Consider the following 26,756-nt stretch of genomic DNA (forward strand, 5'->3'; position numbering starts at 1 on the left):
TTTGGTTTCCTCCGCCAGTGGCATCTGGTAATACGCTGATTCTTATCAAGTACGTAAAGTACTGGGCACCAGTGAACCAGTTGAAGCGCTGGAGGAGGTCAGGAAGAAGAACGGATTCAAGAACCACCTTCCGATTCAAGGCGCGATAATCCAGTACAGAACGGAAACCGCCCCCATTTGCCTTTTTGACCAAAAATGTGGGCGACGCAGAGGGGGAATTCGAAGGAGAAATCACTCCATCTGATAACATTTTGCTAACTACCTGTCTTAACGCTTTAATCTCAGACGGTAAAAGTGTTATTTACCGAATATTTTGTGTAAATCGTTTGAGAAAGATTGCAGGGGGTGCGCCTCGATTCCGTCATCACCATAAGGTGACAAACGCTTTTGGTCCCCCCTTCCGAACAAACACATGAACTCGCCCAGCGCTGTGGACGAAAACTGGCCACTGCGCATCGGTCACCGTATCCTGCGCGGACTCTACCTAGAGCTTCGTAGCCAAAACAGACCCCCAGCGACCTCTTTCAATGGCAACACCAGAAATCTCTCCCCGCGCGCTACCCTAGCCTGCTCTGTCTAAGCAAACCAATAGGAGCCTCACATCGCAATACCACAGACATACTCGCGAGTGGGACGCGATGTATCGACCTTGTAGCACGGTTCATGGATGGGGATTTCGCTGGCCAAGGGAGTACCTCAACATCACGAAGACAGGTCGCAGAGAAACGTACCGTGTGTGGACGAGAATTGTCCTGTAGATCAATGACACTATGATACTGTCGCATGAGAGGTAACACTTGAGAACAAAGCATGTCTGTGACATACCACTGTGTCGCCAGAGGTCCCTCAATCTCTACTGGCCGTGGTCTGGTATCATTCTCGATGGTTCCCCACTCCATGACGCCAGAAGTAACACTGCTGTGCCCCTCCAAAACATTGGAACAATGGGAACTCTCTTTCAAGATCGCCGCCATACTTGTCGGCGATGATCATCAAGGCTAGTTCAGAACCTTGATTCAACACTGATCACAAAGTGATGCTATTCATCAGGAGACCTGGCTGCTGCTAGTTCCCAACCAGTGGTGCAGGCTGAAACAGATTGTTGCTGAGAGACCAATAGTTGTTCTCAGATGACAGGCGCACATGTGCATGTGTTAGATGTGCCTAGTGCACTATACGGTGATCCTCCCGTGTAATAGTCAGTGGGCCAATCACTTACGAATGCCCCGCATACAGTGGCATGCCAAATTAATATAGTCACCATGTAGTGAAGTTTGGTTTGGAAGTACTAAAGAATTCTTCATGAGTCGTAGTGTTTCTGCAGAATTGTAGAACAGTAAAGAAGCTTATATCGTTTGTTTGACAATAATTTATGGCAAATCAATAATTTATTCAAACTGTTACCTCAATACTTGCCGAGATGTTCAACAGTTGTGGTTGTCAGAACTATCTTTGTGAAGTAAAACATGGCCTGTATTACATCCAGAGGACCAGTGAGTTTTTCAGTTATGATCGAACTTTCAGTCATTCATTACTTTTTTATGCAATTTATTCCATGTTTTACCCCTTAATGAATTCCTCAATTCTGAATATGTTCCAACGCGGCTGTTTTCAGATATGGGTACAGGTACTTACCCCACTCCACGGAAAAATGACAGAATATCGACTCTTTTGTCACACTGCCATGATAGTCAAGGAGATATTGCTCGTATGGAAGGAATTTCACAGTCCACAGTTCGAAATACAAGCAATAAACTGAAAAATGATTAAAGTCTCGAAAGGCAGCGGAAAGATAATTGCGGTCGAAAACGAACATCCCCTAGAACAAACAGAGAAATAAGACGAATGGTAGTGTAAAACCGAAGAAAACAGATATGGGTGATTAAGAAGATGTTAGAAGATGGTGGAATGCTGATATCTATTCTGATATTCTGCAGCGAAGGTTCAGTGAAATGTGGCTGCGATGCTGTCGTCCTGCCAAGAACGGGAACTTAAGCCAATGACGAAAAGAAGAAAAACGAATAGAATGTCCCAAGAAGCATAAGTACTAGCAGTAGATGGCTGGAATAAGGTAAATAAACTATAATAAATTATCATCCTACTCCTTCTTTTATGACAAGTGATTTCATTTCAAGTTTGCTTCTCTGATGAAACAAGTATTCAAATTCTGCAAGGCGAAACGGGATTTGTGAAACACGGGAGCCACGAAAAATTTCACGAAGATTGCACAGTTCAACGAGTCAAACATACTCTTTCAGTAATGGTTTCGTCTGTAATAACTAGCTACGAAAATTGACGTCTTTGTATTGTGAAAGGGACGATGCGTCAAGATCAGTGTAGGCCAGTAACAAAAACTCGGCTCCTTCTCCAGGGGAAGGAATGGTTTCCAGACAGTTGCATGTTTATGCACGATTCTGCACCATGCTACAAGCAAAAATCTTTGTCTAATTATTTGAATGAGACCGGAATTCATGTTTTGGAGTGGCTAGGGACACAGACATGAACCCAATTGAAAACGTCTGGCAAGGACTGAAGAGGGAAAATTCAAGGAAAAATATACCCACAAACGAGATCAGCCTACTGGAAAAACTTGTCATAGCTAGGCACAGGACACCTGAACTGGAGAATGTGTCGAATAAATGCAATATGAGAGAGACGTGATATGCTTCATTTTTAAAAAGTATCAGTTAGTAAATATGAACTTACATACCGAAAATTTTTGTACTGGACTAAGACTCTTAGCCAGCAAATATTGTTCCCGTTAACAAACCACGAAAGATGTTAAATGCAATTTCATTCACAAGTAACGTAAAGTGACGTAAAGTTTTATGCTGGGCTGCGAATCGAACCCAGATCCTATTCGAGTTATGAAATAAGCACAATCAAATGTCAGATACCGAATTTTCTCAACAGTAATGTTTGAAACTGAAATAACAAGACAAACGAATAATTTCTGACTTCCACAGATTCGATCCCAGCACCTATCGCCATACCGCGAATAGACCTTAAATATAGGTTTCTTTCAACAGTAGCGAGATGTGCACAAGTGTCAACTAGAAAGAGTTCAGTGGTGACTGGGAATCGAATGCCTCAACGTCGTCTTTGACTATATATGAAGATACGTTAAATATCTAATTGTTTTTCACCATCAGCTAGGAGAGTATGTTTGAACTTGACATGATGTAACGAAGAGTTCTGTGTCTCAGTGGGAGTCGAAACCGTCACATATCTTTATTTTTGTCAACGAATGGAGGGACAAAAATCAAAATTAATTTCCGTCAGCTGTTAGGTGTGCTTATGCTAGTGCTTGTAAAGATACGATGAAAACTTCTGTCGGACCAGGATTCGAATACAGACACGCTTCTTACGTGGAGGTCATGAGAAGGTTGAAATCTTGTGTCAAACAACGAACTGATGGAACTGTACCATCAGGAAGGGATCAAATCTCTTTAATGGGAAAATCCGATTTCGAATCCCATTCGAGAACCAGTGTATTCAACAACTCAAGATCAAATAAAAGAAGAAATGTGTCTTGTGATGTTACATGGCGTTTTGTTCAATACTAAAGCAGAACTACTCCTGTAAGATAGGTTACTGGTGACATGCCGCCACTTCTGCCTTTGTCGTGGCCCAAACTAACCTCTTGTCGGTAGCGACAAGCCATCAGAATTAATGTGAATTTGAAACCATGGCGCAATCGTACGTTTTTCACTTCGCGCAACCAGAGGGAACAGGATTTGTTGGTGCCTATTAAAAACCATTGCTTGATGTGGGAATCGAACTTAGACCTTGAGGGATATCGACCTAACATGAATCCACCAGACCACTGCATACCTAGAGCGCCAGGCTCCATGAGAATTCTGACTGACTGGTGTGGATTACAGTTTATTCAATACAGTAAACTTGCTAGATTGAGTCGCCATTAACCAGGTTCTTTGGCTGCCCAAAGCATACACCCGACTTGATTTTGTAAACACTGAAATAAAATCAAATAACGGCCATCTACAAAAACTGCCAGCGCTGTTAAGTTTCTACAGTATGTGTCCTGCCATTGAGACACTCTCCTGAGTAACCTGTTCGCGGTAAACATCGCGCAGAGCAAAGGAAAAGTTGAGTTACCGAACCCGACTTTTCCGTAATTTAATAAATCGCACCTCGCCTCTCTGCTAACAGCATCAATCTGTTAGAAGCTCAGAGATAATTTGCTTCATTTTCTAACCTGCCAATAATAGCAAAACCCTGGAAAAACATTTCCGCTAAAGAGCACGCAGATACCTGTGCTAATCTGAACAATTTCTGCTCGACCGGCATATGGCCTCTTGACGCTATCCAGCGTCAGCCCAGGTGATAACGACGTATTGCGCCTTGAGCGCCTACAACTGACGTTTTTGCACTCACAGTTGCAAGCATAAGATTGTTTACTATTGTAGTTTGGTTTTCTGTGTGAAATTTTTTCGATAAACCGAGTATATGCCATGCAGTAACAAGAATGTTGTAACCAGCGCTCATGCAGCGTATGACGTGGGAAGTACTAAGTATGTAATCTACCATTAGAAGCAATATTGTTGTTGCATAAATTAGTGGCAATTTTCTCTGTCTTGTTGGTACGCGGATTGCTGTGACTGTCATTATCAATTGTCATTTTTTATTGGAGGTTCTAGCATTGAACTTGCGATGGCAGCTTGAACAATGCATATCTGAAGGTGAGAAAACGGAGCATTAAAGGGAAAAGAAGTTTAACATTTGTGACATTTTGTTCTCTTTGAATTTACTAAAGGGACGCAGAAAGTAGAGCAACTTCGAATATTTGTGCCGTGTATGGGGTGATTGCTATCGAAGAAATGACGTCAGAAAACTGTTTTCTCGCTTCATGTAGGATCGTTTTGACATGAATTATTCACGGCATCTAGAAATCCCAACGGCTGTAGCTCTCTCATGTAAGAAGAAAAACGCTGGTAACCCACGAGATTGGAATGCAAAACCAACGCAGCCAAGGCTTCACACCACAATCACATTTCCACAGATTTAGTGAGCAACTGTGGTATGCGGTGCTCCCTCATTATCCTGGTGATAGCTAAGAGAGATGATTTGCAACTAAAAGACGAAATTAGTTGTAGTTTCTGTGTGAAATGACCTTCCTGGACTAAAAACGTGCAATTGATAGATGACACGCCATAAGCAAAAATCGTTTAGAATGTTTATTTGGAACACCGAGAAAATATCGAGTGAATTTAGCAGGATAATTCTGTGGCACTCCAATAAGTAACCCAATTATCACAAGTTTGCCAAAGAAATTCTATAATTTGCCAAGTCACAATCATCCTTGCAGCAGGGAAGAATACGTTCCCATAGCTGATGTGATTTTTGAGCGGGCAAGCAATACAGGAGTATAGCTTGCGCTTCAAAGACGCAGGGAAAAAGTTGGCAAATTGTCACGTACCTGAAATGCCGTAGGTGTACACAAATGTGCACAAGCCAACCGAAACACTATAAATTAAGATCAGATGAAATAATTTGGACGGCCCACCTCGTCTTCGTTGTCATTATTTTAGTTTTAATTTTTTGGTTATCAGCATATTCATATCAGAATTGTCGAGGAGTAATTGTTAGAATTAACTGCTTCACTAAAAGTAAGTTAGAAAATAACATAGGGCTGATTATAATGAAAGCCTCAATGTCAGTATGTCCTCAAATAAAAAGAAATTAAGAAATGTATCCTGTACTGACATTTACACACAGCGATCTGTAGCAACATCTGGGGATACGAACACGAGGGTATAGAATTGCAGACAATGCTGGAACGTGTGGAGAACATCCATATGCTATTGCTGATCATTAACTCAAATTACCATGATGCTTTAAGATGTTGCAAAATGTCTGACATATTTGTTAACTCTTTCCAGTTGACGACTAACACTCACAGAAAAATGACAAAAATGTTTAAAGCAAAAAGCTGCGCTGTTGCAATTATTTTTTTGCTCTGTCAACACCAAAGGTGGTATGTCGTGTTTCTGTCAGTATGAGATTTCCAGTTAAAGATCTTTTCTGTCAGGTTTCCCGCTCTTTAAAAATATTTGTATGGTAATATTAAGGTAATTACCAATAAAATAAATCTACTCATTAAGCATGTCAGTTTATTCATACAGGCGAGTGTAAGCAAAATTCATATCCCTCCAAGGGATCAAGATTCTACCCCTTGACTCCTCTGTCTAGAATGTTGCGTTTACCTTTCATGTCACTTAGTGAAAGTGTCGCACTGTGCATGTCACTTAGTGAAAGTGTCGCACTGTGCATATGGGTAGCTGCTGCTGATTCGTCGAAATGAATCAGGTGAAATATGTCCTTATGTTCTTTGAACCGTGTGTAGAAATTTCTATTTGTTTTTGGAACATAATTTAGGTATGTCACTTTTTTTATTTTCCTTTTATCTTATTTTATGGTATCGATCAACTAGTTGTTCACGTAGAAATAAATATTGAACTCAAATTTCCAGGAAAAATCCACATTTTCTTACCGTGTTTTTAGCTTATGTATATTGACATATGTCTTGGACTTTCTTTGCTTGTTTTGCTATATTTGAAAATCTTCTAAATATTTGTACTTATTGTATCATTCAGTTTGACTGAATAACTATTTTTGCATTGAATTTGATTAAGTAACACATTTTTAAAGTTTCCGTTTTGAATATTACGAACCACATTCAGCGGTTATGGAAAGACTACAAGAGCAAATAGTGTTTCATCAGAGCACGTTTAACGATGTTTGCTTGGTTAGAGCCCGGTGCTTTCTCAAGAAGGGAGATGCCTACCTATTCAGAAAGAAAAATAAAATAAAATACGAGTTATAACAACAAGTAATAAAATCTAATAGGACACTAGCAGTTTCTGAGGAACTAGCGAGATACTGCTTGAAGAATTCTCTCTGAGTCTTACAAGAGAGTTCTTTTTGCATTAAAGAACAATGTGCTTCCAGTTATTTTTAGGTCCTGAACAACCTTCACATTTTTGCAATAATATGGGACGCATCGTTTACCATTTTACATTGCGCTATTGGTGACGGTGTCTGGAATTTATTAGCATGCACAGAAACAAAGGACTTTTCTACAATCATAGTATTATCAGTCCCAGAACGTCATAAGAAGACAAATTACCAATGAAACCTTCATTACAATATTTTATGAATTTGATATAAACACTTTACTGCTGTTTTCGGGCTGGACTACAAGGATTACACGGTTCTTATCTCTGGAGATCTATCTTGTTTGCCCAGTAAGACTTTACCCTAGTCCTATGAGTGACTTTACTTCATTTTATCTATTTCCTTCTGAGTTCAGTGGGCGATGTAAAGTTGACAGTACATGAAGAGGTTTAAAAGTTTATCTGGTATGAATAAAAATGTAGTTCTTTCCCTGGAACTAGAAGAAAGCCACTGTTTATGAAATCACTTGAATACTGAAACTTGTATGAAAATAAAATACAGAAGAACGAAGTCTTACTAGAACTCCTAGCTCCATTTAGCTGTCGGGAAGAAAATATAGTAATCTTCTATAATATAGTACGTTATCAAGAGTCTCCTAACCTGCGGATTGAAATCAAGGTTTCGCTCCATATAGTCTTCCTGAACTAGACGAAGATCTTTATCGATAGCTTGAAGGCCACAGACGGAAACAAAGTAGGATGCGCAAAATACAACCCTGCAGAAAATTATCGAGCCCTATTTTCCTTACCTAAGGAGGCAACAATTTGCTACGCGGAAATAATCGCAATTATGGAAACAGTAAAGTACATCTGATCATGCACACGAAGCTGTACGGTGAAACTAACCAATTCGCAAGTGCACTAAAGAGCCTCAAAACACAAAATGAAACTAAAGCGTGTCGCCTATATTTGTAAACATTATTAAGGTAGTGGCTACCAATAAGCTAGCAAGATTAGTAACAAATTCCTTATGAATCGCAGGGCACAGTGGCATGCTTCATAACAAAATAGTAGACAGATCATCGAAGTGAGCAACTAACTTAGGCGAAATCCTAAATGATAGACTTTCTTACCAAGAGATACTGAGATTACCCTGCGAAAAAGCGACAAACGGCTGGCAGACGCAATGGGATTCGACCAAGATTTCAAAAGGACGACATTATGGTCAGCTGCAACCTATATTACCAAATGGTACGGAAGCAGACGATTCGTAACAACATGTGCTTAAATAATTGCAAATTTACAGCCTGTTTGTTCCGAATAGAACTGATAGAATCTCCATTATGTGACTTATGCTATGAAGAAGGAGACGTTTTCTTACCAAGAGATACTGAGCTTACCCTTATGTGACTTATGCTATGAAGAAGGAGAAACTTTTTTTATCCTGGCATTGGTTTACGCAAATGTTACCCTTCCAACATGGGCTGCAGTGTTGTTGTCGACGCAAAAGGATGAACTATTATTAAATGTTATGTTCAACCACTTAAATATGTGTTATTTAACTCTCTAGATACACTATGAACATGATGCGTGGATACTTTGTATGAAGCTATGTCCTTATTTTATTATTATGGCACAATTACTTCATGAGTAGTTTCTAGTGATGTCGTTCATGTACAGTCGTTTGTTCAGAGCCTAATTCTTTTGTAAATAGCAATTAACATAATACATAGTAGATTAACCATTAGGAATGATACTATGTAAACGTAATGGATGCCAATAAAGAAAAAAACTGTTATAAGTTTTTACACTTTCATATCATCGTTTTTTTCCTCTGGACACAATGTTATAGGTTCCTGAAGTGCACTGTTATTCCTCTGGTCATTTTATTGATTACTCTTGACGTGGGTTTTAGGCTGTCCATCCGAAGTGTTCACTGAATATTGCTCTCTTTTTTTCGTAGCTGTTGTGATGCTCTCTGTTTGCGCTACTGTTCTTTGTTTTATCTAAGTCTATACTGGTCTCTTTCCTAATGGAAAGACTATTTTATTGTACGAAGCAGTATTTATTTGGACCATGGCATGTCGAATATTCCGATTACCTTTAAGGACTGGCTACTGGTCCCTGATCTGCAGTTCTGTAGTAGACACAGACTTTTCAGAGGAACGCTGTGATAGGTTCCATCATCAAATGAAGACTGCTTGCCAGAGGCCAAACGAGGTGACGAAATTAGCCAAGAGGCGATCACCGCGCAATTACGTGCAGTGGCGCTGAAGTGGAAACGCCTCGAGGAAATTGGTCGCGTAACGAAGAAAATAAGATTGAATATGATCGTGACAGCAATTACAGGGACTTGCTTGGGGCAGTACAGGCCACAGATACATCCCCCCTTCTTCCTCTCAGGTTCTTCGCAAGTGTCGATCTTGAGGTATAACTTATCAAAATGAGAGCATCAGTTTTGATGGTTCTGAAAGTTGCAGTGATAGCAATCGAAAATTAATTCATCATCTCCTCATTCATGGTTTGGTATAATCCTGATTTAGGTGGGATACTTTACCTTTTTCCTAAACTACACAAACATTTATTTATTTCTCTTTTAATTTTAATAGACTTCTCTGGTGGATTTAGTATCTCCTTAGGCATTTTTAATTACCTCTTCAGCTATTTTCGGATGTTGAACAACTCTTCGGTTAATTTTTAGTTTTTACTTAGCGAATCTGAAGAAATCTTTAACAGTATTTTACTTACGTGGAAGACTACATTTCCTGTTTGGCTCATGTCAGTCATCTAGATTCACGTTTCGCTCACATGGGAAGACAAAGGCATGCTATATCAAATAGTCCAGATTTGTCACTCAAGCACTTCTGCACCCTCTTGCTAATAATATCATGTATCTTCGTTCCCATTGTTCGTGGTTACCTCATCTTGTGTGCTTTGTGTACTGTCCTCTGCTGTATGCCCATTACCGTTGCACCACTGACATATCAGAACAAAATAATTCACAGAACAGGAAACATTACGAAAAAAACAAGAAATACAAGTAGCATGTGCAACAAACAATACACTACAGAAAACATTACAAAAACACAACAGAACAGGTAAGTTCAACAAATAGTAGCAACAGTCTGAAAAGCTTTAAGGTTGTTGTAGAGCATGTTTTGCTGACAAATAGATGTTAACCAAAAAAATTCAATATGCAGAACCGTTTCCGAGTTAATTAGCACTAAAGTTAGCCGATCAGGCCGTTGCACAGGCAAGTTCAAGTGGTCCGCCAGGGACAATTAGAGTCAGTTACTCTCAATGCGTGGACGATAGCGCACAAGACTGTTAAGCCTTCCGCTCGGATTCCATCCTTACTACCGTCCCATCTCCAATATTTGTATCGCTTTCTTGCTTTAGGAAACCAAGCGAAGAACACTTTTGGCGACACCGTCTCTGGCGAGCCACTTGAATTTACGCGCGCAAAGACCTGATTAACTTGGAAACGGCTACGATTTATTAACACTAGAAGGAAACTTCACCTACTAAATAGCTACGATTTATTAACACTAGAAGTAAACTTCACCTACTAAATAGTTACACACACATACACACTGTGACGTACCCACTACAAATATGTAACGTACCTACAACAAAAATAGCCAATGTTCGTCTGTAAAAATGGACTCGATAAGCAATCTGAGCTACAGTAAACGGAACCTAACCTCCAAAACACTGTGTACGTGTTGTATGAGTGTGAGTTTCACTGTCATTTAAGCCCTCAACAGATCGTTACATGAAAAACTGAAAACTAACATTTGGATAAGATATCTGACTGCGTATTTCAATATGAAAAACTACAGGAACAAATGAACTTGTAACAACGATACCTAAGCGGTCTAACTGCGTATTTGAATAAGAATTTACAAGTGATACAGATTCTGGCATGTGCAACGGAATTTACTGGATTAAAGTACATGGTCAGTGTCAGTGTGGTGTGTCAGTGTCTCTGTTTTGGCCCTAAGTATTGCACTCACCTCTTTAGACGACTGTATTTTTCCAAGTGGTTTCCAGCAGTTCGCAAATGCACGCATCAGCAGCGGCTAAAGCTTATTGTTGCCAAAATGGATTTAATAAAAAGGAGTTTTCTTGGGTCCTGTTAACTACTAAATAACATGTAACAAGGGATTCCATAACTTAAGTCTATTTAAAGGCTTCAGATATCTTCATGAGCAATAACAGTTTGACAAGCATTAATAACAGCGAAATGCCTGTCAATGACCTTGTACGTATCAATAATGGCTGAGTGCCAGATTAACATATTATTTCAATTTCAAAGTTACATTAACATTTAGTAACCACAGCATATTTATGAATTAGATGTGAAGAATAATAATTACTATTATTTGGAGGATAAAGAGGCTTCTTTAACTGAAAGACAAAACATGGGATAATTGCAAACTCGGGATAACAATCACGGGCCTAACCCTGCAATTGGCTTTACGCTGTGCTTGCGGATTTTACCCCGAATTCCATCTTCAAGCGTAGTTGAGCCATCTAAATCTCTCCTGGCTATATGAATGACATCATGCCTTGCGTGTGGTAAGATCTGCCATCACCAACGTGAGGGCAGCGTGTCACGTCTTCTTTCTCCGAGCTCTCGACCAACACTACTGACTCGTCTCACAACAATGCTTAGAATAGCGCTCCCATGTTTCGCCCTCAGATTGTTACTATCGAGATCCGAGTGCTTATTTATTTTCAATCTTCCCCAATGCAAAGAATAGCCTTAAGTTGGCTATATTGTTTTCTATACTCAATGTGACATTTAATCAATGTAATGGAGAGTTCTGACACACTCCTTGCATAGCCTCCCTGTCGCTTCTTTAAGAATTTTAACGGGAAAAAAATAAGGCCAAAACAGAGACACTGACACACCGCAACATGTCATGTACTCTCATCCAGTAAATTCCACTGCACAAGCCAGATTCTGTATCGCTTGTAAATTCTTATTCAACTATGCAGTCGGATAGCTTAGGTATTCATTGTGACAGGTTCATTTGTTTCTGTAGTTTTTCATACTGAAATACGCAGTCAGATAACTTATCCAAATGTTAGTTTTAAGTTTTTCATGTAATGATCTGTTGAGAGCTTAAATGACAGTGAAATTGACACTCATATAATACGCACACAGTGATATGCAGGTTAGATTCCGATTACTGATAGCTCAGGTATATTTGTTGTAGGTACGTTACATATTTGTTGTAGGTACGTTGCAACACACATACAAGCTGAGCTGAAAATACAAGTGAACAATTTCAAAGCAGCGAAATAGTGTGTCCGTTATATAAATATGCATTGAAATAACAATTAGATTCCACCAATGGGTACAAGAAAACGTTGCGTGAATGCTGTTACAAACCAACAACATAGCTTGTAAAGAACATCATACGAGCTAACGGAATTTTACTGACGTCCACAGGCCGCTTTAAACAAGAAAGTACTAACGGCAACTCATTTATAAGCCAGATGCTAATGAAGTATAGATGGGAACTGTATCTACATCCACACTCCGCAAGCCACCTTGCGGCGCGTGGCAGAGGGTAGTTTGAGAACCTCAGTCATTCCCCCCAATTCCTGTTGCAGTCGCAAATTGTTCGCATACTCTATGTAGAGTCGTATTCGTATCCTATCAAGTCCAGTGCCCTTTGTGAGCGACTTCTGTTGCTTTCCATCTCATGGTCACTTGTTTTGATATCTTTTTGACTCACGTGCGACGGTTTTAGGAAGGAACTACAGTGCTACGTTCCTCAGTGAAAATAGTTTTGAAAAAGATATTTAGTATTTCGGTCTTTGAAGTTGCAACATAAAGTCGCGTAGGAATCCTGCAACCACTATGTAAGTCGAGATCACTTCATATATCACTGATGAATAGGTTACCTGAGATGAATAGATCACTTAGCTTTCAACAAATTATGTCTGACACGTTACGGGCGTAACCCGTCTTCAGCATGTCTGCCAACGAAATACAAAGTCATGAGAGCACAAGCATACTGTACAATAATCATTAAGAGTAAAAATATTAAAAGTGTAACAGAAACTTTCAAAATGAAAAATACACGGCATACAAAATGAATTCATACAAAGTGATTCAGATGGTTCTGAGCACTATGGGACTTAACTTCTGAAGTCATCAGTCTACTTAAACCTAACTAACCTAGGCAGGATTCGAACCTGCGACTGTAGCGGTCGCGCGGTTCCAGACTGTAGCGCCTAGAACTGCTCGGCCACCCCGGCCGGCATTCATACGAAGTGTAGCGTCGCAAATGTACATCCTCACTATGAGTGCTCAACTGACGGTGAGTCGCCGTTACGAAACGTAAATACCGAGACATACCATCAGGTGGAGTGACTGTATGACAGTTGTGGCGTTAATAGTATTCACAAAGGTAAATGAATAGAATGAAACAAAAATGGAATTTGAAAATTATAAGGAAAGTAAGGACGAAGACCTACATGCAAAACAATATGCAATTATTCAATTTGCACACGCAAAACACAAATCAAATCGAATAATTCATTTGAAGTGCGGTGGGGCAGAGGATGAAAGAACAGGATGGAGAATGTCAGGGAGGGAAGCAGTCCGCATAATGTGGTGGTAATGAACCAGTCATGATTCATGCGAATAAGGATCAATAATGTAAAGCTCAAAAGAGTTATATACGAAACATACAAACACCGAGTGGACATAGGGAGAAGAGGAGACATGAGGGACGGGAGAAGCATCTTCATTGGTGCCACTGCGCTAACAACATATTCAATAAAACTATGAAATATCTCAGAACATGTCCTAGATATTTCGTAGTTGTATTGAATATGTTGTTAGCGCAGTGGCACCAATGAAGATGCTTCTCCTGTCATTGGAGGGCAGCGTGGAGGGTAAAAATCGTAGAGGGAGACCAAGAGGTGAATACACTAAGCAGATTCAGAAGGGTGTAGGTTGCAGTAAGTACTGGGAGATGAAGAAGCTTGCACAGAATAGGGTAGCATGGAGAGCTGCATCAAACCAGTCTCAGGACTGAAGACCACAACAACAACAACATGAAATATCTGCGAATTTAGGTCCATGGAATTACAAGTGTCATTAAATATAGTTGCACCATTGAAGCAAAATACAGTATACGAACTAAAATATATTTACAAATGTGTTTAAAAATTATGAAGCAGTAACGAAATCACAAAGTATCAGAAAGCCTCATGCTAAAGAGTAGATGAATGCAGAGACAACGACTTTATATATTCGTGTAATTTAAAAAAGCATGGTAATACTGGAAGCTGTAACAGGTTAAGCTGTTATACGTGAACAAGAATATGACAACGTAACGGAATAACTAGGATGATCAAGTGAAGCTAACAAAGTTAAGAACTTCATATAAACTTAAAAGCATTTACACACTTGTTTACAAGAAGCTAACCTTTAGGGGAGAGCCATGCAGTATCGACCGGCTTACTGTACCGACCACTGATTTCTCTTTCCGTCTCCAAATAGCAGAAATGTAAAGCAAGCACAGTAAGCGTTGGAGTCGGGTATCTTCTTCCTCTCTTCAGTGCTTTGTCTGTTCCGAGCGCTGTATGATGCTGCTGCAGCTCTTAGCGCACAGAAAATATTTTGAGGCATGTGGTGCCCGTTTTTAGGAAAGTGATTAATTTCTTTCCTATTTTTCGATTATCTATGTTATGTAAGGAATGACATCTAACAAGCGCTTCATAATAATTTCTACAAAAGAACGTACAATATGACTACATCCTACTGCGTGTTTCTCGTATAGAACCGACCACCCGATTGTCTTTCAGTATCGGCTAAAAGTAATTTCAGTTTTTAAATTATTTCCTTTTCTTACTTCTTCTTAGATTCAAATGGCGCAAAACGAGGAAAAAAGTGAGAGAAAAATAGAATGAAGGTTGCATGAAAATGGCTGTGAACACGGTTATGTCTAATGAAATGACCGTAACGGAGGCAGCTGAAGCGTTTTCAACTATTTGGAAAAAAAAAAATATTGCCACCAAAGAGAAGAGACTAAAAGCGAAAAAAATAAAAGCTGAAGGAGAGTTGAAGAAAGATGTACTTAAATCGGGTGTTCCAAAATAAAATCAACTCGCAAAGGGTGGCCACCCAAAGCCAATTACAAAGCGGTGAAGAAAACTGGAATTTACTGGAAATAATGGGTCAGTAGAAGAGACTGAGAAATACATTAAGTGTTTAGAGTCATTTGGAGAAGACTGGGCGCTGTGTACCGAGTGTAGAGACTGGGCGCATGTTGGTTGTGTCTATCAGGAAAATATTTTGTTATTTGTTCGCCATTTCTGTAAACTGTGAGCTAAACATTGGTGAGCAGTGCATTATCATTAACAACGGACATTATCACAGAAAAGACAATGGTCGATACTGCAAGACACTTTCTACAAGCCTTGTAATTGTGGCTCTTTTACTTTCGATGTAGTTAAGTAGTATAAATATCAAATAAAATCATTACACTCCACTATTCATAGAATATGTCTTCAGGTAAGAGAATAGTGTATTAATATTCCGATTAACCACCACGGTTATACAGTAAAGACGAAAAAAATTAAGCAGGCCGATACTGCAAGACTCTCGCCTAATGGAAAGGATGATGTATACCTATCCTTATGCTGTGAAATAAATATAGACAGAGAAGTCATAAGCGTTGAAGAAGTTTAACATCATGCTTAAATTAAAAACAACCCAGGTCCTACTGAGTGCACAACCACATTTAACCAGTAATCTAAAAAGGCTGAGAGACGATAGATGCTTTGGTGTCAATATATTCATTTTCATGTGTGAACTTTATTAACGCCACTACTGTCATACAACCACGCCAGCTGGTGACATATTTCGATAGTTGTTTTCTGTAACGGAGAATCACCATTAGTTGAAATCTGATAGCGAAGATGTACTTACGTGATTCTGTATTTTGTAAAAATAATTTTGTATGGTATGTGTATTTTATATTGAAAGTTTTTGTACCACTTTTATCTTGACTCTTAACGGTTATTGTACGGTATGCTTGTGGTCTCATGACTTTGAATTTCGCTTCACAGATACTCTGAAAATATGCTACGCCGGAAACGCGTCAAATGTACTTTGTTGAATAACAAGTGATCTGTTCCTTGTAAGCGGCTTCGCAACTAAAGGGATATAAAGCCGCATGCATTTTCTTATGGTATGCAATATGGGCAAGCGAGATGTCGGGCTTACAGTGAACTAGGACGTCGAGAAAAGGAAGTTTGCAATCTTTCTTTATTTCCATGGTAAGCTGGAGGTTTCCGTGGACACCACAATGCATCCAGCTGCCACTATCCCTAGCAGAAGAGCAGTGGGCTCAGTACTCTAATAACAGGACATACTCCATTTCAGACGAACAAAGTCTGACAGCAGAGCTGCGGCACCTGGAATCCTGCTTCCACGAGAATGGATACAGCAGCCGACAGATTCGGACGGCCCTGAAACGCAAGAGCACCAAGAACGACAAGAATGCCGAAAATATGGAAGAAGGCGGTAAGCAGACCGCTTTCATATAGTTTTCCGACAATGTATCCAAAAAATTGTCAGGCTACTGCAAAAACGCCACATAACGCCAGTTATCGGCCTACCAGCCAAAATACGATGTTTTTAGGGACAATGAAAGGCGATTTAAGTCTCAAAAAAGTGTATATCAAGTTCCGTGTCAAACGATCCACACAATCGTGATATATGTAACATGAGTATCACACCCGTTTACTGCGACCCAATGGGTCTGCACTAACAGAACACATTGAGAAGGAGCGTGAAATGAATTACCGCCAAACGAAAGCCCTGGCTACAACCGATAAATTTTGGGACCCCATTTTCAAAGAAACGACTGAAATCCATGGGACTGATAATCTGATCAACAGGGATACGGGCTTCCAACTGGGCAAGGCATGGCAGCCAATACCAAGCTCCATCAAAGCAGAACACGACTTCTGGACGAGAATGCGCCCCCCCCCCCCCCCCGCTACTTCCGCTGCCCTCCCCCCACCCCCGCCACCCAGCATCGTAAGGACCGGCGAGGCTCGAATTCTGGACCAGCAGGCATAAATACCGCCAGCACATAGCAGACACATCATTCCATCAGCACTGCCTGATGATGGCGGAACTGTTACTCATACAAATATCACGGACCTTCGCCTATTGGATCCGGCAATACATCCGACAGTCTTGGAAGCACTACTATAATTATGTAAATTGTAGATGGTTGGGGGGGGGGGGTTGTTCTGATCGAGGACGGGTGGTCAACGAGAGTCAAAAGTTCGACGGCTGTAGAATCCCTTTATTACTACAGTAGTTCGGATGACTAGCTGAAGTTCACATCAGACGGTGCTAGAAGGTAGGCCTCGACCCACGGAACCGGGGCCGAAGTACTGTAGTAGATCACCAGCAGCTTCTATGCTCAGCGCAGCCAGGGCGTGATGCAATCTTGGTTAGTCAACATTTCCGTCCGGTGGCCGAACTGCGCCACCGCTGATGTTACAGGCTGACAGGCCTGCCAAGTACGAGATCGCTGGCTGGCAGCGACCAACGCTGGCAAGCGCTTCAGAGACTCGGTGGTTACGAGGGCCCTAGTTCGCCTCTCGGACCATCAGGTGGCAGCTTGGACCACCTCACACCGCCTTGTCAAAACGACGGTGAACCAGGGTGACTTCATGGGGGAATCCAACGCTGTGTCGGGCACTGACTCATAGCTCGACGATTTTGTGACCTGCCTGGCCGAATGGGTGATATTTATATGCGTCAGAGTGTCCCTGGTTTCGGCAACTATCCTGGTACGGGAGATGGACAGCAGCGCCCAGCAAGTGCCGTGGTGCAATGCTGTGTCAGCTTACTGTTGTAAGTAGCCCTCTTGCCTAGGCCTTCCTTCTTCTTCTTTCTTCCTTATCGTCGCCTTGTCCCACGTCACGTAGGGTCGGCCTTGCTCTTCTGGATCCTTCTCCTCCATAGTACTCTATCCATTGCCTCTTCCTTTTTCCATCCTTTCTCCCTTAGGTCCCCGGATATCTTATCCTTCCACCTCATCTTCGGTCTTCCTCTCCTTCTCGCTCCTTCAATCTTTATATCTTCAACTCTGTTTCCGATATACTCTTCCCCTTTTCTCTGTAAGTGTCCGTACCACCTTAGTCTGCTCTCTTGTATCTTTTTCCCCATGGGTCCCATTTTCACAGCTCATCTAACAAATTCATTTCTAATCCTGTCCTTCCTTGTTACCCCACACATCCACCTCAGCATCCTCATTGCCGCCACTTCCATCTTCCTTTTCTGGGCTACTGTGATTGGCCATGTCTCTGCCCTCTTGCCTAGTCCTTTGCCATTATAAAATTAATAAAATTGGTTTTTGCACTAAAGACTGAGTTCATGCCCTTTGCTACCTAAACTCAGCGGCAAAATTCGCAGGGAAGGATTGATCCATTTAAAGATGTGACATGTGTGTTGGCCGAATGTTCAGTTAGATGCGATGTATGTGGCGAGTCGACATAATATACTTGAGCACTCTGCTACTGGCAGGTGTGTAATGAACATGGAAGCATGTCATACGTTTACCAACGTCGAACGTGGGGTGATGATCACTGCAACACGCAAGGACCATAAAGTGTCAGAGATTACACAATAATGTGATTTTCACAGGTCAACAGCGTCTACGGTGGGTCTTTAGTATTTCAGAGACAATGTTTTGACACTCGTAAACCACCGCACGGGAAAAGCACAAGTGTTTCGCAGAGCCTAAGGTGTGATCGGCGGCGTACTGTATCAGATCTCCGGCGGTTTGAATGTAGGGCATCAGGAATCCATTTGTGCGAGCATTGTATGGTTGTACATGAATCGCATTTCATCAGCAGACGACCCACATCATAACCGTTGCTTTCCCATGACTTTCAGCAACTCATTGTAATATGCAACTGTAATAAGAAACCAAACGACACCAGCTCATCAGTCTGTAACATAATAAATGCAAAAAATTGATTGTAGGTGTGGACAATAGACTGGAGGATTTCGTCCCCAAGCTATACATACTTCGAGTTACTCTCAAAAGCGATAAAAGTTTTTGTAGTTTAAAGATGATGGCATTCTCTTATAGTCCTCTTATAGTCCACTCAACAGGAAGTTTTTGTCGGGGAAAAGAATCTACCTTTCTACGGGAAGGGGAACTGAATGTTATATCCCTTAATCGGGAGGGTAGGTAAGAAAATTTGAAAAGAGAAATGGGTAGCTTTAATTTAGATATAGTGGAATAACTGAAAAACGAGAATAGCAAGAACATGGTTTGTGTCATGTAGGGACAGAGATATCAACACAAATTCACAGATTATGCAGGAGCAGGTCTATCAATGCATATGAAAATAGGAATGCTAGTTAATTACCACGAACAGCACAGTGAACGTATTATTGTAGCCACGATAGACACAAATCCGAAATCCACTTCAGCAGTACAAGTAGGTATTAATGAATATTCAAAATGGATGATGCAGTTAAAGAAATGCTTCATTCTGTTAAGGAAGACAAAAATATTAATTGTGATGGACGCTTGGAATTCTGCAGTACTAAAAGGGAAGACTAGGAAAAAATAATAGGAGAACGTGGAATAGCGTAAACGATTGAAAGGATGAGCCAGTTGATGTAATTTTGTAGAGAGCACAATTTAATCATAGCAAATCTTGGTTTACGAATCATAAATTAAGAATCATAAACAAGGGAAGTAGGCTGTTTAGGTTTTTATGTTGGTAACGCCACGTAGCGCTCTATATGAAAATCACTGACTGTGCTGCGTGCAGTCTGTGGCTGGTTGGATTCATTGTTGGAATATTCGCTTGTGTAGTGTTGGGCAGTTGGATGTGAACAGCGCGTAGCGTTGTGCAGTTGGAGGTGAGCCGCCAGCAGTGGTGGATGTGGGGAGAGAGATGCCGGAATTTTGAGAGCGGACGATCTGGAAGTGTGTCCGTCAGAAAATATATATATATATATATATATATATATATATATATATATATATATATATATATATAAGGTAGGGCCAAACTTTCAGGAAACATTCCTCACACACAAATAAAGAAAAGATGTTATGTGGTCATGTGTCCGGAAACGCTTAATTTCCATGTTAGAGCTCATTTTAGTTTCGTCAGTATGTACTGTACTTCCTCGATTCACCGCCAGTTGGCCCAATTGAAGGAAGGTAATGTTGACTTCGGTGCTTGTGTTGACATGCGACTCATTGCTCTACAGTACTAGCATCAAGCACATCAGTACGTAGCATCAACAGGTTAGTGTTCATCACGAACGTGGTTTTGCAGTCAGTGCAATGTTTACAAATGCGGAGTTGGCAGATGCCCATTTGATGTATGGATTAGCACGGGGCAATAGCCGTGGCGCGGTACGTTTGTATCAAGACAGATTTCCAGAACGAAGGTGTCCCGACAGGAAGACGTTCAAAGCAATTGATCGGCGTCTTAAAGGAGCACGAAACATTCCAGCCTATGACTCGCGACTGGAGAAGACCTAGAACGACGAGGACACCTGCGATGGACGAGGCAATTCTTCGTGCAGTTGACGATAACCCTAATGTCAGCGTCAGGGAAGTTGCTGCTGTACAAGGTAACGTTGACCACGTCACTGTATCGAGAGTGCTACGGGAGAACCAGCGTGTGCAGGTACCATCAGCAGCTGATTGGCCTCCACAGGTACACTTCTGCGAATGGTTCATCCAACAATGTGTCAATCCTCATTTCAGTGCAAATGTTCTCTTTACGGATGAGGCTTCATTCCAACGTGATGAAATTGTATATTTTCACAATCAACATGTGTGGGCTGACGAGAATCCGCAAGCAATTGTGCAATCACGTCATCAACACAAATTTTCTGTGAACGTTTGGGTAGTCATTGTTGGTGATGTCTTGATTGGGCCACTTGTTCTTCCACCTACGCTCAATGGAGCACGTTATCATGATTTCATACGGGATACTCTACCTGTGCTGCTAGAACATGTGCCTTTACGAGTACGACACAACATGTGGTTCATGCACGATGGAGCTCCTGCACATTTCAGTCGAAGTGTTCGTACACTTCTCAACACCGCTACGGTCGCAGGTTCGAATCCTGCCTCGGGCATGGATGTGTTTGATGTCCTTAGATTAGTTAGGTTTAACTAGTTCTAAGTTCTAGGGGACTAATGACCTCAGCAGTTGAGTCCCATAGTGCTCAGAGCCATTTGAACCATTTGAACTTCTCAACAACAGATTCGGTGACCGATGGATTGGTGGAGGCGGACCAATTCCATGGCCTCCACGCTCTCCTGACCTCAACCCTCTTGACTTTCATTTATGGGGGCATTTGCAAGCTCTTGTCTACGCAACCCCGGCACCAAATGTAGAGACTCTTCGTGCTCGAACTGTGGACGGCTATGCTACAATACGCCATTCTCCAGGGCTGCATCAGCGCATCAGGGATTCCATGCGACGGAGGGTGGATGCATGTATCCTCGCTAACGGAGGACATTTTGAACATTTCCTGTAACAAAGTGTTTGAAGTCACGCTGGTACGTTCTGTTGCTGTGTGTTTCCATTCCATGATTAATGTGATTTGAAGAGAAGTAGTAAAATGAGCTCTAACATGGAAAGTCAGCGTTTCCGGACACATATCCATATAACATATTTCATCTACATCTACATCAACATTTATACTCCGCAAGCCACCCAACGGTGTGTGGCAGAGGGCACTTTACGTGCCACTGTCATTACCTCCCTTTCCTGTTCCAGTCGCGTATGGTTCGCGGGAAGAACGACTGTCTGAAAGCCCCCGTGCGCGCTCTAATCTCTCTAATTTTACATTCGTGATCTCCTCGGGAGGTATAAGTAGGGGTAAGCAATATATTCGATACCTCATCCAGAAACGCACCCTCTCGAAACCTGGCGAGCAAGCTACACCGCGATGCAGAGCGCCTCTCTTGCAGAGTCTGCCACTTGAGTTTATTAAACATCTCCGCAACGCTATCACGGTTACCAAATAACCCTGTGATGAAACGCGCCGCTCTTCTTTGGATCTTCTCTATCTCCTCCGTCAACCCAATCTGGTACGCATCCCACACTGATGAGCAATACTCAAGTATAGGTCGAACGAGTGTTTTGTAAGCCACCTCCTTTGTTGATGGACTACATTTTCTAAGCACTCTCCCAATGAATCTCAACCTGGTACCCGCCTTACCAACAATTAATTTTATATGATCATTCAAAAATGGTTCAAATGGCTCTGAGCACTATGGGACTTAACATCTGTGGTCATCAGTCCCCTAGAACTTAGAACTACTTAAACCTAACTAACGTAAGGACATCACACACATCCATGCCCGAGGCAGGATTCGAACCTGCGACCGTAGCAGTCAAGCGGTTCCGGACTGAGCGCCTGAACCGCGAGACCACCGCGGACGGCTATGATCATTCCACTTCAAATCGGTCCGCACGCATACTCCCAGATATTTTACAGAAGTAACTGCTACCAGTGTTTGTTCCGCTATCATATAATCATACAATAAAGGATCCTTCTTTCTATGTATTCGCAATACATTACATTTGTCTATGTTAAGGGACAGTTGCCACTCCCTGCACCAAGTGCCTATCCGCTGCAGATCTTCCTGCATTTCGCTACAATTTTCTAATGCTGCAACTTCTCTGTATACTACAGCATCATCCGCGAAAAGCCGCATGGGACTTCCGACACTATCTACTAGGTCATTTATATATATTGTGAAAAGCAATGGTCCCATAACACTCCCCTGTGGCACGCCAGAGGTTAATTTAACGTCTGTAGATGTCTCTCCATTGAGAACAACATGCTGTGTTCTGTTTGCTAAAAAGTCTTCAATCCAGCCACACAGCTGGTCTGATATGCCGCAGGCTCTTACTTTGTTTATCAGGCGACAGTGCGGAACTGTATCGAACGCCTTCCGGAAGTCAAGAAAAATGGCCTCGACCTGGGAGCCTGTATCTAATATTTTCTGGGTCTCATGAACAAATAACGCGAGTTGGGTCTCACACGATCGCTGTTTCCGGAATCCATGTTGATTCCTACATAGTAGATTCTGGGTTTCCAAAAACGACATGATACTCGAGCAAAAAACATGTTCTAAAATTCTACAACAGATCGACGTCAGAGATAGAGGTCTATAGTTTTGCGCATCTGCTCGACGACCCTTCTTGAAGACTGGGACTACCTGTGCTCTTTTCCAATCATTTGGAACCCTCCGTTCCTCTAGAGACTTGCGGTACACGGCTGTTAGAAGGGGGGCAAGTTCTTTCGCGTACTCTGTGTAGAATCGAATTTGTATCCCGTCAGGTCCAGTGGACTTTCCTCTGTTGAGTGATTCCAGTTGCTTTTCTATTCCTTGGACACTTATTTCGATGTCAGCCATTTTTTCGTTTGTGCGAGGATTTAGAGAAGGAACTGCAGTGCGGTCTTCCTCTGTGAAACAGCTTTGGAAAAAGGTGTTTAGTATTTCAGCTTTACGCGTGTCATCCTCTGTTTCAATGCCATCATCATCCCGGAGTGTCTGGATATGCTGTTTCGAGCCACTTACTGATTTAACGTAAGACCAGAACTTCCTAGGATTTTCTGTCAAGTCGCTACATAGAATTTTACTTTCGAATTCACTGAACGCTTCACGCATAGCCCTCCTTACGCTAACTTTGACATCGCTTAGCTTCTGTTTGTCTGAGAGGTTTTGGCTGCGTTTAAACTTGGAGTGAAGCTCTCTTTGCTTTCGCAGTAGTTTCCTAACTTGGTTGTTGTACCACGGTGGGTTTTTCCCGTCCCTCACAGTTTTACTCGGCACGTGCCTGTCTAAAACGCATTTTACGATTGCCTTGAACTTTTTCCATAAACACTCAACATTGTCAGTGTCGGAACAGAAATTTTTGTTTTGATCTGTTAGGTAGTCTGAAATCTGCCTTCTATTACTCTTGCTAAACAGATAAACCTTCCTCCCTTTTTTTATATTCCTATTAACTTCCATATTCAGGGATGCTGCAACGGCCTTATGATCACTGATTCCCTGTTCTGCACTTACAGAGTCGAAAAGTTCCTTTCTCTGTGTGTGAGGAATGTTTCCTGAAAGTTTGGCCGTACCTTATATATATATATATATATATATATATATATATATATATATATATATATATATATATATATATATATATATAAAATGACTTCTGGACACTATTAAGATATATACATTGCTTGTTCTCTATCAAAATCTTTCATTTGCTAACTATGACTATCAGTAGTTAGTGCCTTGAGTAGTTAGAATCTTTTATTTAGCTGTCAGTATTGGCGCTCGCTGTATTGCAGTAGTTCAAGTAACGAAGATTTTAGTTAGGTAAGTGATCCATGAAAGGTACACGTTATTGTTAGTCAGGGCCATTCTTTTGTAGGGATTATTGAAAGTCAGACTACGTTGCGCTAAAAATATTGCGTGCCAGTTTAGTGATGGTCAGAATTAGTAAAGAGAAAACTGTTTGAGTACGTTGAGTTTTACTGAGCTGTCTTTGTATCAAATAATGTAGAAGTTTACCATCAGAGTAATTCATAATTTTTCTTAGGGAACGTTTCAACATGATGGCCGAAAGCGGGTTTGAATCGTCATCCTCCCGAACGCGAGACCAGTGTGCTAGCAGAGACTCAATAACGCTGAGATCTGGTGATTGCAGTGGCCTGGGGAGATGTGACAAGTCATCCTCGTACCAATCCCGGACGATGCGAGCTGTGGGAACAAGAAAGCTGACCTCTTGGAACACAGCATCATCAGTGGGTAACAAATATTGTACTATGGGGTGGACCTGGTCACCCAAAATGTTCACCTAATCCTCGGCAGTAATGCGATCTTGAAGAGTAACTATGTGGCCCATGGAATACCACGATACGGCTGCCCAAATCATTACATGTTTCACTTTTGGCAGCAGGCAGTTTGCACTGTACACTTGGCAAGGAATACACCACACGTAAACTCGGCCAGAAACTGGAAACAATGCTCCGTAACCCGTGTTTTAAGGCTTCGGCACTACGTTTTGCTGTCGCGGGAACTTGCATCACTGGTGTGTGGTTTTGAAATTCCAGCTCGCCCTGCGATTACCAGATTATAGCTCTCCTTCGTGTTATTTTGGTGTTGGCAGGATTCACGAGCGAGGCTTTCAGTTCTGTACTGATTTTGCAGCTGTTATCGTCCTATTTTTCGTCACAATCCTCTTCAATAACCGTCTGTCGCGATCACGCAAGACACATTTACGTCCACGTTGTGATTTAGCGGATGATAGTTTCCCGCTTGCTCCTTATGTAGTGTACATCTTCGATATGGTGCCTCTTGAAACATCCAACACTTCGGCTCTTTTGGTTACGGAAGCACCCATCACACGAAAACAACAGTTTGTCACGTTCGAATTCATTTAGCTCCGACATAATTCACTCACAATTATACAGAAACTATTCTTACCACGAATGACACTTGCCACGTACTGAGGGAATTGCACAGGTGGTCAAATACAACAGCGCCACTGCAAGCATGTCTGGCATCTGCATTTACGTTCAAGCATGCATTTCCTGCGGTATTTCCTTATTTCTGCCCAGTAGTAGTATACATTTTGTTTACATTTGCTATATGTGGCTTCTGTACTACATTCCAACAGTGTACCGTTGAGTGGGTGGTATAAATTCAACAAATATTCTACACTGAAAAGCCAAAGAAACTGGTACATCTGCATAATATCGTGTAGGGCCCCGTGAGCACACAGAAGTGCCGCAACGGGACGTGGCATGGGTTCGATTAATGTCTGAAGTAGTGCTGGAGGGAGCTGAAACCATGAATCCTACAGGGCTGTCCATAAATCCGTAAGAGTACGAAGTGGTGGAGATCTCTTCTGAATAGCATGTTGTCAGCCATCCCAGATATACTCAATAATGTTCATGTCTGGAGAGTTTGGTGGCCAGCGGAAGTGTTTAAACTCAGAAGAGAGTTCCTGGACCCACTCTGTAACAATTCTGGACTGGACGTGTGGGGTGTCACATTGTCCTGCTGGAATTGTCCGAGTCCGTAGGAATGCACAATGGACATGAACGGATCTATGTGATCAGACAGGATCCTTACGTATGTGTCACCTGTCAGAGTCGTATCAGGCGGCCCATATTACTCCAACGGCACACGCCTACCATTACAGAGCTTCCACCAGTTTCAACAGGGTCCATGGATTCATGAGCATGTCTCCATACCAGTACACGTCCATCCGCTCGATACAATTTGAAACGAGACTCGTCCGACTAGGCAACATGTTTCCAGTCATGAATAGTCCAGTGTCGGTGTTGAGGGGTCCAGACGAGACGTAAAGCTTTATGTCGAGCAGTTATCAAGGGTATGCGAGTGGGCCTTCGGCTCCGAAAGCCCATGTCGATGATATTTCGTTGAATGGTTCGCACGATAACACTTGTTGATGAAATCTGGAGCAAATTGTGGAAGGGTTGCACTTTTGTCGCGTTGAACGATTCTCTTTAGTCCTCGTTGGTCCCGTTCTTGCAGGATCTTTTTCCGTCCGCAGCGATGTCGGATATTTGATGTTTTACGGGATTCTTGATATTCACTGTACACTCGTGAAATGATCATACAGAAAATCTCCACTTCATCGCTACCTCGGAGATGCTGTGTCCCGTCGCTCGTGCGCTGACCATAACACCACTTTCAAACTCACTTGAAATTGATGACCTGCCATCGTAGCAGCAACAACTGATCTAACAACAGC

Source organism: Schistocerca nitens, chromosome 2 (assembly GCF_023898315.1).
Source record: "Schistocerca nitens isolate TAMUIC-IGC-003100 chromosome 2, iqSchNite1.1, whole genome shotgun sequence".
NCBI classification, from domain to species: Eukaryota; Metazoa; Arthropoda; class Insecta; order Orthoptera; family Acrididae; genus Schistocerca; species Schistocerca nitens.